The 9,680-nt window shown below is 35.4% G+C and overlaps 1 long non-coding RNA gene and 1 pseudogene across 1 annotated transcript; both read right to left on the reverse strand.

Annotated features, from left to right (window-relative positions):
* Positions 1–2,745: 2,745 nt before the first annotated feature.
* LOC120174298 lies at positions 2,746–3,310 on the reverse strand. The gene is made up of 3 exons (XR_005521159.1): positions 3,208–3,310; positions 2,921–3,049; positions 2,746–2,832 (listed from the first exon to the last, which is right to left on the reverse strand). It is a non-coding gene; the product is annotated as an uncharacterized LOC120174298 (long non-coding RNA).
* A 305-nt stretch (positions 3,311–3,615) lies between these two features.
* LOC120174257 overlaps positions 3,616–9,680 on the reverse strand; it is an 8,209-nt pseudogene continuing 2,144 nt past the window's right edge.

Genomic DNA, 9,680 nt, shown 5'->3' on the forward strand with positions numbered 1-9,680 from the left:
TAAATACTAAACATCAAAGTTAAGAAATATAAAGTTAAAAAGACTCAAAGAAAATAAGAAAAATTTCTTATGTCATACTGAAAATCGACTGGCGATGTCGATCCTCATTCGTATATATCATGTAGTGCATCTGCCAACTTTGTCTCGGAGATTTTATGACTCCATCTAAAATATTTAAAAATAAAAAAGTATAAACAGATAAAAAATAATTAAATTTACGAAATTAAAAAAAAATGAAGTTAAACAATTACCTTGCAGCCAGCGGAAACTCGACCGAGACATTTGTAATTGGCGTAAAAAACAGGAAGTGATACCAAGCCCAAGACTGTAGTAGCATTAGACAACCAACTACATTGGTTTTTCAACCCCGTTTGGCAAGTGCGACCTTACAAAGCTCCTAGTAAAGAAACACCAAAATCGCCTAGCACAAATAGATATTACGACACACAATAAAGTCTTCCAAATATCGTAGATATTGCGTGTGCGCCAAATTACTGAATTTATCCGGTAATAATAGCACTCCGATCACTTGGAGAAAAAATACTCGGGAGGCGAAAACAACCTCTACCTTGGTAGACTTGTATGTGACTTGAAATGTAGACTCCAACTACGTTATCATCACCCGATAACCCCTCATGACCTCGGATAATGGTCATTTCCCCAAAACTTGATGAATCAACGTGAGGGGGTCGTACATGTTCTACGCAACCACGGGGGCTCCATTCACCAGAACACCAAGTTAGTAAATGACGTCTTCTAGAGTAATTCTCACTTCACCACTCGGGAAGTGGAACGTGTATGTCTCGGGCCACCAACGTTCAATCAGAGCCTCGATCAACATTGGGTACACCTTGAAGCCACTTAAAAATAAGGTCTAAAATATACCGGATTGATGTAGATATGTTATCATCCGCTGATGCGACTCTTTGGTTGTCATCCCCCAACTACGAATACCCGTTCATCGTTGTTCGACACGCGTTGGATCGATGAAACATAGGAGTTATCCAACCACAACATATATTCTCAGGTTGCCATTTTTTTTTACTAAACTTATGAATTTTTGAAAAAACGTATGATTTTTGCATTTTTTGGATTCAAGGTTTGGTGAAAATAAAAAAAGCCTTACCTCCAAAGGCTATAAACGACTAGAAATTTGAAATATCTTGTCGAACTCATCACGTCAAGATGAGATCCATGGATCGTTGCTGCCGACTGCCCGTTGACCAATGGCTAGAAAACGGCTAGGAATTTTGAATTTTAAGGAATCATCACCTCTACGTTTGGAGTTATATTTTTGTATATATATATATATATATATATATATATATTATTTTTTTATAAAAAATATTTTTATGGACTCATCACCTCGGTATGACAAGTTATTAAAACCCAATAAAATAATGACCCACATGAGGTCCATAATGCAGGGACCATTAAAAATTAATATCGAGGGAACTCGTCACGTTGATATGATGAATTCGATGTTCCTGTATAGAATGTCTATTTCCCAAAATAATTTTGGGTAGGCCCAATATCCTAAATAATTTACCCACCTAAGGTATTGGGCCAATAAAAACCAGGTTCCTTTACTATTTTTGGACTATACTCCTACAAAAGCCCAACCGGAGATCCCCACGTTGAAATAACAATAAGGGACAAAAAGAAGTTGAAAATGAATTGTTGGTGGTTGAGTGGTGAGAGTTGATGTAATAGTCGAAAAAGATGACATATTTAAAATATTTTTGGAGTTAAAAAATTTAAGGACTAAATTGATGTTTTGATTATAGTTTAAGGGTCAAATTAAATACTGGCCATTTTATTATTTATTGATAACTTTAATGACCAAATTTAACATTTTTATATTTTACTGACCAAAATAAACCACAAGTAAAATACTAATGTTAGATATGCACAACAAACTTAACCCTAAACGGGGAGGGTCCACACGTTAGAAATAAATAAAGTGCATTGAATCTCTCCATAAGACCTGTTCTCTTCAGCTGTTTACTTATTTCGTCTTGCACTCTTTTTCAAACACTTGCCGATTTAAGTGAAACTGAAGCACTAAATCCGACACCTTGGTTGTTTTATACTTTTGTAGGCCCAAAACCTTGTCCTAAAATACCACCACCAAGCACAGAATATTGAAGGAATTATAGATGAAGAATAAACAAAGAAATGACCCCACCCAGACCTAGCCTAACAACAGTAATGTGTGTTAAAGTCACCTTTTGTCCCTATCTTCCTCGAACAAAGCCTTTCATTTTCGTACATGATCAAAGAGTTTTCATTAAGCCGTCCAACCTACCAAAGTAGGGCTACCACCCACCCACACACAAATCATCTTCAATACACTATATCCCTTTCAAAGAAATTAAGGAAATTGTACAGAAATAGTGCTAGAATTATTATTAAAAGTAAATGTTATGTAGGGAATAATGTAGAGCATGTTCATCATGTGCCATCAGCATATTTTGCGCTCCACATACAGCTGTCATGCAATAAACTCAGCACACTGCCAAGCTGACTTCCATGGAGTTAAAAGTTATAGGTATAATTTAATTTAATTTAATTGGATTATAATAAATGGTAGCTAAAGATAGTGTTAACACAAGCAGTATTTCTACGAGATCATGGATATTCAAAAGGAATTTCCATTAACGGAACTGATTGATCGGTGCGGGTCTTTCACCTTCCACCAAATTATACATCTGGAGTTCCCTGAGCATCCTTCATGCAAACTGTTTATAGACATTCTTTAGCTCGATGAACCTTTGACTGAAGGTAAAAGCTCCCGTTCTTAGCGTTCTGCTCGAATAAGTTGTCATATTTCTGCACGTAGCTCATGGAAAATCTTCCTCAAAACTTCATAAAAAGGATGGTATATATCAGAGGATGATAGGTAAAATGTCCAGCAAACCTTCAAGATTTCTCCCATGATGAATGCTCTGTCACACCTAAAATCTGTCTGCCTCTGGTTCAGCCATAATTTTGTTTCCTCTCCTGATATTCTGAATTGTTTCTTGAGCAACACCAGATTTCGAGGCATCTGAAATCAAGCACAAACCAGTAATGGTCAATTCAAGGATTTAAAATATAGTATACAAAATTTTGTAAAATACAATATCATAAAATTATTTTTTGCTCTTTTAGAAAAACCATAGACAGAAAAGTTCCAACTCCAAGCCTTGATACAAAAGGACATACTTGCAAGAGCCTGACGGTATGCCTGAAATAAAGCCCTTCCCAATATTCCAGAGCCCATAACAATCAAGTTTGCAAGAATTTTTGCCGCCTGTACAAATACATGAACAATTAATCAACTGTCCGATAGCAATTTTCAGTTATTATAGTTACCGAGTGTGAAAGCACATACTATACTACACATAGTAGAGCCATTGAAGGTAAGCAAATATAGGGCAAAAAATCAACAGTTTTAGATATCATCATAAGGTTTTCAACAAGCTATTTCAATAGGTAACTAAATTTAGAGACAAAAATACAAGTATTATATATACCATCATAAGGTTTTCAATTTTCAACAAACTATTTCGTCATCTTGAATAATGTGATAAAATGCTTCAAACTACCAAAATGAGAACATAAAAGGTAAGCTCAGTCCATCCTAGAGGAAACATCAACTCTCCTTTGCTTTGAAGCCTTTTCGGGTTCATCCTCCAGTTCTTCCTGATCATCCTTCATCCCAGATAAATATTCCTTCTCACCTATATGCACCCACGCAAGATTTTATGTTACGGTGTAGATTTCTAAAATTTTAAACGGGGGCATATTTATAAAATTTTAGAGGTAAAAATATATTTTCAACAAAAGTATAAAGAAAATATCTAAAATATATAATCATTTGAAATTTCCGGAAGACGATCGCCTCTGGTCGTCTCCTTGATCCATCCTAACTCACCCGGTTCATTTGCAGTAGAATCCTCGTACTCTCTCATCTGCCTCGTAATCAGGTTCTTCAGCTCCATGTTTACCTGATTTTCATGATTAATTTGCATTAGAATCTGGTAAAGCATATTCAGATATTAAAAAAAACATGGATTAGACTTATTTCGAATATGTATGTCGGACAATATACCTGTAAGCTGTTCAAATGGTCGGATAAATCAGAAGTGCAATCAGCAGCAGGGCATTTCATGACATTTTTTGACGGCGGAGGGTCCGGCCACCTGCATTTCTCTCCCTCAGAAGTGACTTCCCAGAAAATGCAGCTTCTAAGCATGACTTGCAAAAATTATGACCACGAGGCGTTGTTACTGGCATATCCAGCACTTGCTCACAGATCCCACAACCAAATTCTACAACAACAAAAATGGTTTATTTGCCATTTAAAGGCTTAAACTCTTGAGATATATAATTAATTGCTTAATTGTTAAACTATAAGGCAGTAAAAATTTAACCTTTTAGAAGCCTCTTCCCAGCGGGCTACATTCAGTGCTTGCTTAACTACAGTGCTGCCCTTGCCATCTTCCGGGAATCAGAACCACCTGTATTTTCTTGTTGCTTGCTCATTGGTGGTGGTTTCATCCACTTCCAGCAGCCATTAACGTCCTGAAAAACAAAAATTATAACCCAAGGTGACAAACAAAACCGTGCATGTGAATCTTTTCACCCTCCACCCGAACCAGATCCGACCCGACCTCGTCCCTTAAAAAATCCAAGTTGACATGACTCGACCCGTACTCGATTTATTATCTTATTGAATCCAGTCAAGTCGAAATCCGACAGATTCGGGTTAAATTGCCATCTCTAAAATCATCTATTCTAAAATCTAATAGTTATACCAAAATTTGCAGTATCCAAAATGAATCTTTCGAATTAATATTCTTACTACATTCATCTCTGCAAGATAAACACTAAATTAAACTTAAGCATCGAGTAATATTTAACTACTACAAAAATTACAATAAAATATAATAATTATCAATTAGAATTTGAATTAATATCTAACAGCAAACTAAATGAAAAGAAATATACATGATCAAACAATTATATGTGCAGATACAGAAGAAGCAAGGAACGAATCTGGTCCATGGAACAGGATCATTGTCACACCTAACAAATAAATATCGGCAGACCTTGAAGCCCTGCAAAGAGAAGTTTTCATCGTTAAATTCATGATCGTAGAAGAACCAAATTGGAAATATAAGAACGTTGGGATTTGTAAATACTTGAACTCCAACAGATCGCCAGCATTTTTCAACTCTGTAAATCCTGTCATAACATAACCCTTTTACCGGAGCATATGAAGATTGTTTGTCCTTGTAAGACCTGTTCATCACCACAAGATTATATCATCTTATTGAAACAGTCTAAGTTTTTAGACATGTAAACATTTCTATGGATTAATGACCAAATATTAATTTTGTAATAATAATATAAAAAGAAGTTTTGATGTTGAGTTTCTCCGGATAATCCAATAATCTTTTCAACTTGGACAGAAAAATGCTTCGATGCAGCTTTGGGGAAAAAATGATTGATATGGCGTAGTGAAAATATTACTTTTTGAAGTAGGGTGAAATTAATGGTGAAGAAGAAAGTCGGTTGAAGCATACCACGTCTTTGGGAAAACGGTCGAAACATCCGGCATCAAGGATTCAAATAGCGAACGACCGCTATATAGCAGTAACGGTGGCATCCGAAATCACTATTGCGAAAAAATAGCAGTGTGAAGCAGAATCATACTAATAATAGTGGATCGTGGCCGTGACTTAACGAGTAGCGGTCAATTGCGGCAATAGCGGACCGTTATCTCACTATTGTTCCGCTATTCTAATTTCTTTTAAAAAATTCAGCTCCTTTTTTAAAAAAAAATTAACAACTACGATACCCGACCGCAATAACATCCGTTATGTTTGGAATCGCGATAAATATAATACAACAAAAAACGTGACTGCAACTGTAGTTTAAATCCCTACTTGGCATCTTCAAACTCTTCATCTCCAACAAGACAACACTTCGACGTCTTCATCTCCAGCATTTTCGTAAGCCAACCCTGGTGCTCCGGTTGGACATAACAGCAGCATAGAGGGAGACCAATCATGGTACTTCGACAAAAAATAAGTTAGAGGAGAAGATAAAAAGTTTGAAGATGTCTGTTGTTCCGACCGACTTTCAAAAGACGTCACATGCTGCAGTCGTCCTTCGACATTCACCGTAACTTTCATACTTAGATCAAAAATAATTTGTCCAACACCTTATATGACATATCGTTTTTTCACCACCTTATCTCACCATTTTTGCCCTACAAAAACCAAGGGGATTATAATATTGTACTTGTACAATATTAATACTATAAATGATACATGCCTAAAATTAGTCATTTTGGATAAGAAAATAAAGTTGTCTTTATTAAGATTTAAACATCACTTCACTTACCATTAAATTTTAGATGGGATTCGAACATTTTTAAGTTAAGATATCTTCTTAAAAAATAATTGGTTATTAGTTACTTTTCCAATACAAGATTGTTTTTAATAATTACAAGTTTTTAATATTTTAATTTCATATTATGACTCTTTGTTTTATTTAGATAAATTAGGATCACATTTAATTTTTATTTTATTAAATTATTTAAATAAATTAATATTTATTTTATTTTATTAAATTTTATAGTTTATTTTAAATATGATTACAAAAATTTTATATAAGTTTTAGGTTCTCTTAGCCTCAATAGGCACGGGGACAGAACCATGATTCTAACTTAAGGAGAGTAAAATATAATTAAACATAAAAAATGAGGGGAACAAAATATAATTAGATTGATGATTTCTTGAGTAAAAACACAAAAATATGCATTCATAGTTTGACTTGACATGTTCTGTAAGAAAATAATGATCTTTTTTCATTTTAGAGTTTTGAGTTGTTTTCTCGCGGATAATAATGGTATACCAACAATCACTCGATAGATTAATGATCTCATCATTTAATGGTTGCATTAATGCGGATGAATACTTGGAGTGAGTGATAATGGTTGATGATTTCTTGAGTGAAAAACGTGAATGTGGGCATTTGTTAGAAGTTTAAGTTAGTTATGTTTCTGTTTTAATTGTAACTGATTGACAGTTAGTTGGTTAGATCAAAACCAGCAAAAACGCCCCTTGAACAGAATGTCAGACTTACTACATCAGAGTATGACAAATTATGCACAAAAGGGAGTAATGAAATTGATGAGTTATTAGCTGACAAGAGTGTTTATCAGAGGCTCATTGGAAGACTCATTTACCTCACACATACCAGACCAGACACAACTTTTGCTGTGCATTACTTGAGTCAATTTATGCAACAACCAAAGGAATCTCACTTGCATTCTGCCTTGAGGATAGTGAGGTATATTAAAAGGAATCCTGGTCAAGGGATATTGATGGATTCAAACAGCAGCAGTGAACTTAAAGCATATTGTAACTCAGACTGGGCTGCATGTCCTATCACAAGAAGATATGTTTCTGGATTTTGTGTTAAGTTTGGAAATTCATTGATTTTATGGAAATCTAAGAAGCAAAATGTCATAGCTAGATCATCTGCCGAAGCAGAATATAGAAGCATGGCTATTACATCAACAGAGTTGACTTGGTTAAATGGTTTAGCCAATGAGCTTGGGTTAGCAAGAAAGCATCCGATCAAACTGTATTGTGACAACAAGGCTGCTCTTCAAATTGCAGCAAATCCAGTTTATCATGAGCGCACAAAGCATATAGAAATCGACTGCCATTTTGTAAGGGAGAAAATACAAGAAGGGCTTATCAAGACAGAGTTTGTATCTTCTTCAGAGCAATTAGCAGATATATTTACTAAAGCTCTTGGTGTACAACAACATGAATATCTTGTATCCAAGTTGGGGGTAAAAGATATTTTCTACCCACCAACTTGAGGGGGAGTGTTAGAAGTTTAAGTTAGTTATTTTTCTGTTTTAATTGTAACTGATTGACAGTTAGTTGGTTAGATCAAATTCTATATATACATGTATTATTTCTATTCTAATACATGAGGTATTACACAATACAAGTATTTCCAATTTTAACAGCATTCTTGGCTTGATTTGATGTCCATCGTGAGAAAATAATTTTTTGGATTAAATTTGATCACAAACAACGATCTAGCTACACTCTAAAATCTCCTGCTGCGGTAGCATAGAGACCTCCCCTGGTGGTTCATGAAAGATCACAATACCTATCGGAGCACCTCGCCCCGTAGCCGCCAACTTGTCAGCAACGCCATTTTGCTCCTATTTCGGAAGGAGACCTACACAACCACATCTCTCGCTCCTATTTCGGGCTGCATTAATCTGTTCTACCACTATGTTCGGAGCATAAACACACACAACCGTCATGTACTGGCCTTGTTTGGACCATTTACCCGATACGCAGATGAATCTCTGGTTTACTTTCGAGCTTTCCATGGCAAAGATCGTCTTATTCCACATGATAGCTAACCCCCTGATCTTCCCTCTGCATTCACACTTATAAACTCAAAATCATCGTCCAACCAGAATCTTCGGATATCAGCTTCTACCGGCAGTTCCTTCTTAGTTTCCTGAACTAACATCATATCCACTTTGTGATTCCTCAACAATATTCGAAGAGCCAATGATTTAGCCCCTGCACCTAAACCTCGGATGTTCCATATGATAGTCCTCATTTTAGAATAAAATCCCCTACAACCTAACTTACAACCGCCTATTTATCCCACTGTTCCAGAGCAGGGATTCAAGTATTTGCCATTATTGGAATGACAATTGTTATTTAGTGATAATGGTGTCGTCCGAAATCATTATTACACGATCGTTAGAGACGGACACAAAATTTTATGTTTGGAGCAAACTTAAACTTAGTGGGGGAAGAACTAAATTCCAGGGGACAAAACAGATTTTCAACAAAAAAATACATAGAAAAAATTTAAAATATATGGTAATTTTAAATTTTCAGGGGACGACTGCTCCTCACCCGTCCACTCAGTCCATCCCTAACGATCGTGATACTTATAATCACCGTAACAACATCTATTATTTCTGCAATCGCGATAAATACGACGCAATCACAATCTAAATCCCTTAAAGAAAGAGTTTTGAAGGATTTAAATGGCGTCCCATTTTTGTAAAACAAAAGGACGGTTTCATGGAATCATTGACTATGTAAAATTTTCCATTTTTGAGAAAAAAATTATGATGATTCATGCTACAAACAGCTAAAACAATCAAAATCGAAGATGAAAGAAAAGGGTAGTATTTTTATAGGAATGTAAATAAAAGTTTCTTAAGAGTATTTGGAGTATGTGGTAGAGACGGTGTGAGAGTTATTCACCGTACTATACATACTCAACTAGTTTCTAAAGTTCCCAATCCCAAGCAAATGATTGATCACTAGATTTTTTTCCATTTTTACAAGGCGTAATATAAGATTAATTAGTAGAAGGGGGGGAAAAAAAAGGCAATACTGAGATAGAAAAAGTGATGGATATTTCACATTCATTAAAGTTCCCAAACTATCTTAAGTTAACCAAAGGTGTTAGAAGGCGATTAAACTCAGTTGTGATGGTTTAGGGATATCTCTTTTTCCCCCTCTACCGGTGGCTTCATATCATTTCTCAAGGTTACAATGAATCAGATACGCATGATTTTGAGTGTGTTGACTGATTTCTATACTTACTCAGATCATTGGGTTAGT

The sequence above is a fragment of the Hibiscus syriacus genome, unplaced genomic scaffold (genome assembly GCF_006381635.1).
Source record: "Hibiscus syriacus cultivar Baekdansim isolate YM2019G1 unplaced genomic scaffold, ASM638163v2 tig00112044_pilon, whole genome shotgun sequence".
NCBI lineage: Eukaryota > Viridiplantae > Streptophyta > Magnoliopsida > Malvales > Malvaceae > Hibiscus > Hibiscus syriacus.